Here is a 7,848-nt window from a genome sequence, read left to right as displayed (position 1 = left end):
TGCCAACAAAATATATACTGATGACTGGGATGTCCTAGTAGCTAATAGTGATGTTTGTCTCTTTCAAGAGACTTGGGCTAGGGAACCCCTGTACAGAATGGGATATGCTACCTTTGAAATCAAGGCCAGTTGGAGTGGCAAGGGGAGACCCTCGGGCGGCTTGGCGGTGTGGGTAGCCAGCCACATTGGATGCACTGTGGAGAATGCAGTTACGTCCTCCCAGGACATACAGTGTGTCTTGCTCGAATGGCCCAATGCCCCTAAGTTAGCAATCATAAATGTGTACTTTCGTCCAGTTGGTCCCACCATGGAGTCACCTACACTTGATGATCTCTCGTCCTTTCTGGGCCAACTACCCAAAGACTGTAAGATACTGATGGGTGGAGACTTCAATAGTCACTTCGAACCACTGGAAGGGTTGAGGGAAGGCGCACTCACAGCAGAAGATGACTTTTGGGGTGTTCCGGTGTGTCAATCTCCACATCCCAAATCTTGGTCTCCTCTTGCAGTGCAAATTATGTCTTTGACACTTAATTTTGCTCTAAGGGCTTGCAATGGGCGAGCAATCTCAGACACCCCTTCAATATGTACTTTTAACAGGAAGGATCAGGAATCGCGGCTGGACTACATTTTCGTAGATATTAGCCTGTGGTCCAAGGTTAAAGATTTTAAAGTAGTTGCACGAACGGACAGTGACCACAATTCACTTTTATTAGACATGGTGTATCCTGTAGCTGCAGTGGGACCGCAGCCCGCTGAGACCAGGGAGGACCTAAGTAACCTGGTTCTCACCTTCAACAGGCGTAGGGTAAAATGGGAGAAACTGGTAAATTTGCAAGAAAGCATTAGGAAATTGTATGAGCTAGCACTCCCTAAGTTAGAGGACTTGGATAATTTAATTAACCAACCCAGACTTCAAAACTTTAATAATAAATTAGCTTTAATCCACGAAGAGTTAGTGGGCGTTCTGGGTGAGGTTCTTTTCCCGGAAGTAGTGCAGCGCAAGCAAAAGACTCGAACCTCTACCTGGTATAAATCAGACTGTAAAAAGTCCAAGTCTGAGTTAATAACAGCAATAAAAGCTGGAACAGACAGGGGCAAGGTCGCTGAGCTTAGGCGGGAATATAAGGACATGATGGCGCAGGCAAGGTCAGAGTGGGACTGGGACAGATGGCAGGATCTCTCTCTCGCCCTAGAGATGAGGGATTCTAGGAGATTCTGGTCTTTGGTAAACATTGGTACAGGCGAACCAAAAACTGCAGTGGAGCCCAACATTGCAGCCTCTGTGTGGGAAGACCACTTTGGTAAGCTCTACGAAGATATCTTCGAAGGTTCCAATGATGTGGCTTCTGCCGTCCTATCCCAATCTGGCGACTGATTGGAATTTAGCCTTGGGGAGGTGGTCAGCGCAATAGAGAGACTGGCACTGGGTAAAGCACTGGGGCTGGATAGATTGCCTGGTGACCTCTTTAGGTCCCATCCTGAGATCTGGGCCCCGTATCTTTGGAGGGGTGTTTGTGGTGCTACAGCCCCCTAATAAATGCTTTTTCTGGTAAATAGTTGGGTACAGATGCTTTAAGTCGGGTATGGTGAGGTGTCGGTCGGATTTCACCAGGAATGTTTGCATACATGCAGACAAAAAATACACTGTCTCCTCTCTGTTTTAAAAGTCTTCATAAATGTTGGTTATTTTACAAAATATTGTGTTTTCTCTCACTTAGTACCGCTACCCATCCTCATTTGTCTCCCTTTCCACTGCCACTTTAGCCCCTCTCATGCACCCTGCTTGTTGTATAATGTATTATAACATTAAATGCCAGCGCAATTGTTGGGAAATCTGAAGCTCACACCCCCAATCTTACTGACCAAACTACACCTCTGTGACTGCAAACCCGTATCCCCTGTGCTTCAGCAGCATGCTGTCTCACAGCTTCAAGGAACTATAAACAGCCAGGTTTGAAGGCTTTCACAATTTGAGGTGGATGTCAATTCTTCTTGCAAGAATTGAGTTTCAGAGGTGCCGCCCTGGACTGAGGAGCTTGCAGCAGTGCAGGACATCCTGAAGGAAGTCATCCTGTGTGAAGTTTATACATTTGTGGGTGGGGGGGGCGCGAACTAGACCTGAAGGCATCAGAGCGCTTTACATGAGCACCAGTTGTGTTAGAGACGAACACATTAATTGTTAGGTCTCGCTAAACCAATGCGTAAGCATTGTTCGGCGAGATTATAGTAAGGCTTCCGAAAAGTCTCCCCAAACTGCGGATTCAATTCAGTTCATGTGAGCCAGGCGCGTGCACATCGCCAGCCACATCCCACACCATGCCTCGGCATCAGACTTGAAAGGAAGCCGCTCCCCCGCCCCACTCCGCGCAATGCCAGAGCTAGTTTTTCTCGCTTTTTTTTGGTGCTTCATTCCACCTACCACTTTACACTGACTTGTTCACTTTCCTCCCATTTCTATCTCCTTCTCTCAGTCTCCTCCTTCATGTATTTCTCTGTCAATCTCCCTGTCTCCCATTCTTCATCTTCGATGCATCTTTTATTTTCTTACATGCTTTGGTGTACTTTCTCCTTTCTTCCCCTTCCTCCATATTTTCTACAACTTCATCACCTGTATTCTCATATCTTCTTTGTTACTGCCTTCCTTATTTGATTTCCTCTTCTTCATTCCACCTTCCTTGTTCTCGCTCCGGTTTTCTCTTTCTTACCTCATTCCTCGTTCTTTCCAACATTGCCGCATCCTCTTCAGTCTCTTTCTCTGTCCGTCTGCCTTTCTCCGTCTCTACTTCTGCTCATTATTTCTTCTGTCCCCAATGTGCAGCTTCCAGTCTTTATTCCTTCCATTCTCTTCTTTCTATCCTGTTGATCTTTCCCCTCTACTCCTTCCACCCTGCATGCCCGCCTCTACTGCTTCCTTCCTTTTCGCGCTTTACTTCCGTAGTCTTTATTCTGTAATCCACTTCTGTTCTCCTCCCTCATAACCAATGTTCCCTCTAATTTTTTTCCTCTGTGTGCGGCAGTGGAGGGTCTCTGTGCGCTGCAACCATGGCTATGTGCGCCAGGAACCGAACCTCGCTTGTCTGCGGCGCCAAATGCCACTCATTTTTGGTGCTCTCCTGCCCTCTGTCCCACTCTTTTTTGGTGCCCTCCTGCCCTCTGCCCCACTCGTTTTTGGTGCCCTTCTGCCCTCTGTCCCACTCGTTTTTTGTGGCCTAATGCCCTCTGTCCCACTCGTTTTTTGTGCCCTTCTGCCCTCTGTCCCATCGTTTTTGGTGCCCTTCTGCCCTCTGCCCCACTCGTTTTTAGTGCCCTTCTGACCTCTGTCCCACTCGTTTTTGGTGCCCTTCTGCCCTCTGTCCCACTCGTTGTTGTGCCTTTATGACCTCTTGCCCTCTGTCCTATCGTTTTTGGTTCCCTTCTGCCCTCTGCCCCTCGTTTTTGGTGCCTTTCTGCTCCCTGCTCCCTGGTGTCCGTCCCTGCTCCACTGTGTCTGTCCCTGCTCCATGGTGTCTGTCCCTGCTCCCTGGTGTCTGTCCCTGCTCGCTGGTGTCTGTCCCTGCTCGCTGGTGTCTGTCCCTGCTCGCTGGTGTCTGTCCCTGCTCGCTGGTGTCTGTCCCTGCTCCCTGTTGTCTGTCCCTGCTCCCCGGTGTCTGTCCCTGCTCCCCGGTGTCTGTCCCTGCTCCCCGGTGTCTGTCCCTGCTCCCCGGTGTCTGTCCCTGCTCCCCGGTGTCTGTCCCTGCTCCCCGGTGTCTGTCCCTGCTCCCCGGTGTCTGTCCCTGCTCCCCGGTGTCTGTCCCTGCTCCCCGGTGTCTGTCCCTGCTTCCTGGTGTCTGTCCCTGTTCCCTGATATCTGTTCCTGCTCCCTGATGTCTGTTCCCGCCCTGGTGTCTCTCCCTGCTCCCTGGTGTCCGTCCCTGGTGTCTGTCCCTACTCCCCGGTGTCTGTCCCTGCTCCCTGGTGTCCGTCCCTGGTGTCTGTCCCTACTCCCTGGTGTCTGTCCCTGCTCCCTGGTGTCTGTCCCTGGTGTCTGTCCCTGCTCCCTGGTGTCTGTCCCTGCTCCCTGGTGTCTGTTCCTGTGTCTGGTGTCTGTCCCTGATCCCTGGTGTCTGTCCCTGCTCCACTGTGTCTGTCCCTGCTCCCTGGTGTCCGTCCCTCCTCCCTGGTGTCCGTCCCTGCTCCACTGTGTCTGTCCCTGCTCCATGGTGTCTGTCCCTGCTCCAGGGTGTCCGTCCCTGCTCCCCGGTGTCTTTCCCTGCTCCCTGATGTCTGTCCCTGCTCGCTGGTGTCTGTCCCTGCTCCCTGGTGTCTGTTCCTGTGTCTGGTGTCTGTCCCTGCTCCCTGGTGTCTGTTCCTGTGTCTGGTGTCTGTCCCTGATCCCTGGTGTCTGTCCCTGCTCCACTGTGTCTGTCCCTGCTCCCTGGTGTCCGTCCCTCCTCCCTGCTCCACTGTGTCCGTCCCTGCTCCATGGTGTCTGTCCCTGCTCCCTGATGTCTGTTCCTGCTCCCCGGTGTCTGTCCCTGCTCCCTGGTGTCTGTCCCTGTCCCTGGTGTCTGTCCCTGCTCCACAGTGTCTGTTCCTGCTCCCTGATGTCTGTTCCTGCCCTGGTGTCTGTCCCTGCTCCCTGGTGTCCGTCCCTGGTGTCTGACCCTACTCCCCGGTGTCTGTCCCTGCTTCCCGGTGTCCGTCCCTGGTGTCTGTCCCTACTCCCTGGTGTCTGTCCCTGCTCCCCGGTGTCTGTCCCTGCTCCCCGGTGTCTGTCCCTGTCCCTGGTGTCTGTCCCTGCTACACAGTGTCTGTTCCTGCTCCCTGATGTCTGTTCCTGCCCTGGTGTCTGTCCCTGCTCCCTGGTGTCCGTCCCTGGTGTCTGTCCCTACTCCCCGGTGTCTGTCCCTGCTTCCCGGTGTCCGTCCCTGGTGTCTGTCCCTACTCCCTGGTGTCTGTCCCTGCTCCCCGGTGTCTGTCCCTGCTCCCTGGTGTCTGTCCCTGGTGTCTGTCCCTGCTCCACAGTGTCTGTTCCTGCTCCCTGATGTCTGTTCCTGCCCTGGTGTCTGTCCCTGCTCCCTGGTGTCCGTCCCTGGTGTCTGTCCCTACTCCCCGGTGTCTGTCCCTGCTTCCCGGTGTCCGTCCCTGGTGTCTGTCCCTACTCCCTGGTGTCTGTCCCTGCTCCCCGGTGTCTGTCCCTGCTCCCTGGTGTCTGTCCCTGGTGTCTGTCCCTGCTCCACAGTGTCTGTTCCTGCTCCCTGATGTCTGTTCCTGCCCTGGTGTCTGTCCCTGCTCCCTGGTGTCCGTCCCTGGTGTCTGTCCCTGCTTCCCGGTGTCCGTCCCTGGTGTCTGTCCCTACTCCCTGGTGTCTGTCCCTGCTCCCCGGTGTCTGTCCCTGCTCCCCGGTGTCTGTCCCTGCTTCCCGGTGTCTGTCCCTGCTTCCCGGTGTCTGTCCCTGCTCCCTGGTGTCTGTCCCTGCTCCCTGATGTCTGTTCCTGCTCCCTGATTTCTGTCCCTGCTCCCTGGTGTCCGTCCCTGGTGTCCGTCCCTGCCCACTGGTGTCTGTCCCTGCTCCCTGATGTCTGTTCCTGCTCCCCGGTGTCTGTCCCTGCTCCCTGGTGTCTGTCCCTGCTCCCTGGTGTCTGTCCCTGCTCCACAGTGTCTGTTCCTGCTCCCTGATGTCTGTTCCTGCCCTGGTGTCTGTCCCTGCTCCCTGGTGTCCGTCCCTGGTGTCTGTCCCTACTCCCCGGTGTCTGTCCCTGCTCCCCGGTGTCTGTCCCTGCTTCCCGGTGTCTGTCCCTGCTTCCCGGTGTCTGTCCCTGCTTCCCGGTGTCTGTCCCTGCTCCCTGGTGTCTGTCCCTGCTCCCTGGTGTCTGTCCCTGCTCCCTGATGTCTGTTCCTGCTCCCTGATTTCTGTCCCTGCTCCCTGGTGTCCGTCCCTGGTGTCCGTCCCTGCTCACTGGTGTCTGTCCCTGCTCCCTGATGTCTGTTCCTGCTCCCCGGTGTCTGTCCCTGCTCCCTGGTGTCTGTCCCTGTCCCTGGTGTCTGTCCCTGCTCCACAGTGTCTGTTCCTGCTCCCTGATATCTGTTCCTGCCCTGGTGTCTGTCCCTGCTCCCTGGTGTCCGTCCCTGGTGTCTGTCCCTACTCCCCGGTGTCTGTCCCTGCTTCCCGGTGTCCGTCCCTGGTGTCTGTCCCTACTCCCTGGTGTCTGTCCCTGCTCCCCGGTGTCTGTCCCTGCTCCCCGGTGTCTGTCCCTGCTTCCCGGTGTCTGTCCCTGCTTCCCGGTGTCTGTCCCTGCTCCCTGGTGTCTGTCCCTGCTCCCTGATGTCTGTTCCTGCTCCCTGATGTCTGTTCCTGCTCCCTGATTTCTGTCCCTGCTCCCTGGTGTCCGTCCCTGGTGTCCGTCCCTGCTCACTGGTGTCTGTCCCTGCTCCCTGATGTCTGTTCCTGCTCCCTGGTGTCCGTCCCTGCTCCACTGTGTCTGTCCCTGCTCCAGGGTGTCCGTCCCTGCTCCAGGGTGTCCGTCCCTGCTCCCCGGTGTCTTTCCCTGCTCCCTGATGTCTGTCCCTGCTCCCTGATGTCTGTCCCTGCTCCCTGATGTCTGTTCCTGCTCCCCGGTGTCTGTCCCTGCTCCCTGGTGTCTGTCCCTGTCCCTGGTGTCTGTCCCTGCTCCCTGGTGTCTGTCCCTGTCCCTGGTGTCTGTCCCTGCTCCCTGGTGTCTGTCCCTGCTCCCTGGTGTCTGTCCCTGCTCCAGGGTGTCCGTCCCTGCTCCCCGGTGTCTTTCCCTGCTCCCTGATGTCTGTCCCTGCTCCCTGATGTCTGTCCCTGCTCCCCGGTGTCTGTCCCTGCTCCCTGGTGTCTGTCCCTGTCCCTGGTGTCTGTCCCTGCTCCCTGGTGTCTGTCCCTGTCCCTGGTGTCTGTCCCTGTCCCTGGTGTCTGTCCCTGCTCCCTGGTGTCTGTCCCTGCTCCCTGGTGTCTGTTCCTGTGTCTGGTGTCTGTCCCTGCTCCCTGGTGTCTGTCCCTGGTTTTAGTTCGGTTGTTAACCGAGGCCTTTCCATTTTTACTAAAATGATATATATATATATATATATATATATACTATTTTTATAAGGACTTTCAACCTGCTCTCTTCACAATGGCCTGTTATGTTTGTCATTCGCATTTTATTACGCACACTATCCTGTAAAACATGGATCAATGTGGGTCAGCACGTTTTACCATTTCAAAAATATTTTTGAAGGCCCAGGTGTTTCTCCAGCAATAACTTTTTCAAAAATCTTGTTAATTTTTACTGTCCGTGTGAGTTACATTCAGTCGTCTGTGTTTTCGTCTATACTAATGGTCTTGATGATCGTTCCTCTCCCTTACAGGACAGGAGAGCTGGAGGAAGGCAACGCAACAAAAAGGATCACAAACAGCCCCTCAGTAGTGCACAATGACGATTCTTACAAGGCACAGCTGCGGGGCTGATTGTAGGTCCTTTGCATTTGTATTTGTGTTAATTGCAGCGCACGGGGGGGGGGCCTACAATTAACATTAATACAAAAGGTTCACAATCAGCACGCAGCTGTGCAGTGTTAGAAAAGGAATGCAGAGGAATGGTGAGTGTCAAACACAGCGTGTGCTAAAGCACACGCTGTGTTTGAGACTGCTTTTTTTTTTTTCAAACTCCCGCAACGAGGAAATGGCACTTTTTCGCGCCGCTCGCATTTTAAAAGCGGCGCCGCTAACGGTGTTGCTGGAGTGCGCGGTAAATTCAGCAACCTGCGCGCTCAGGGTGACTTCTCTGCGCGCGCGCTCACCCGCGCAGCTTGTTGGGAACAGTGCTCATAACCCCCTCCTCCGTTTATCCCTGTCTTCGCCCC

Source organism: Lissotriton vulgaris, unplaced genomic scaffold, assembly GCF_964263255.1.
Source record: "Lissotriton vulgaris unplaced genomic scaffold, aLisVul1.2 SCAFFOLD_657, whole genome shotgun sequence".
Lineage (NCBI taxonomy): Eukaryota > Metazoa > Chordata > Amphibia > Caudata > Salamandridae > Lissotriton > Lissotriton vulgaris.
Note: the sequence above shows the minus strand (reverse complement) of the source record.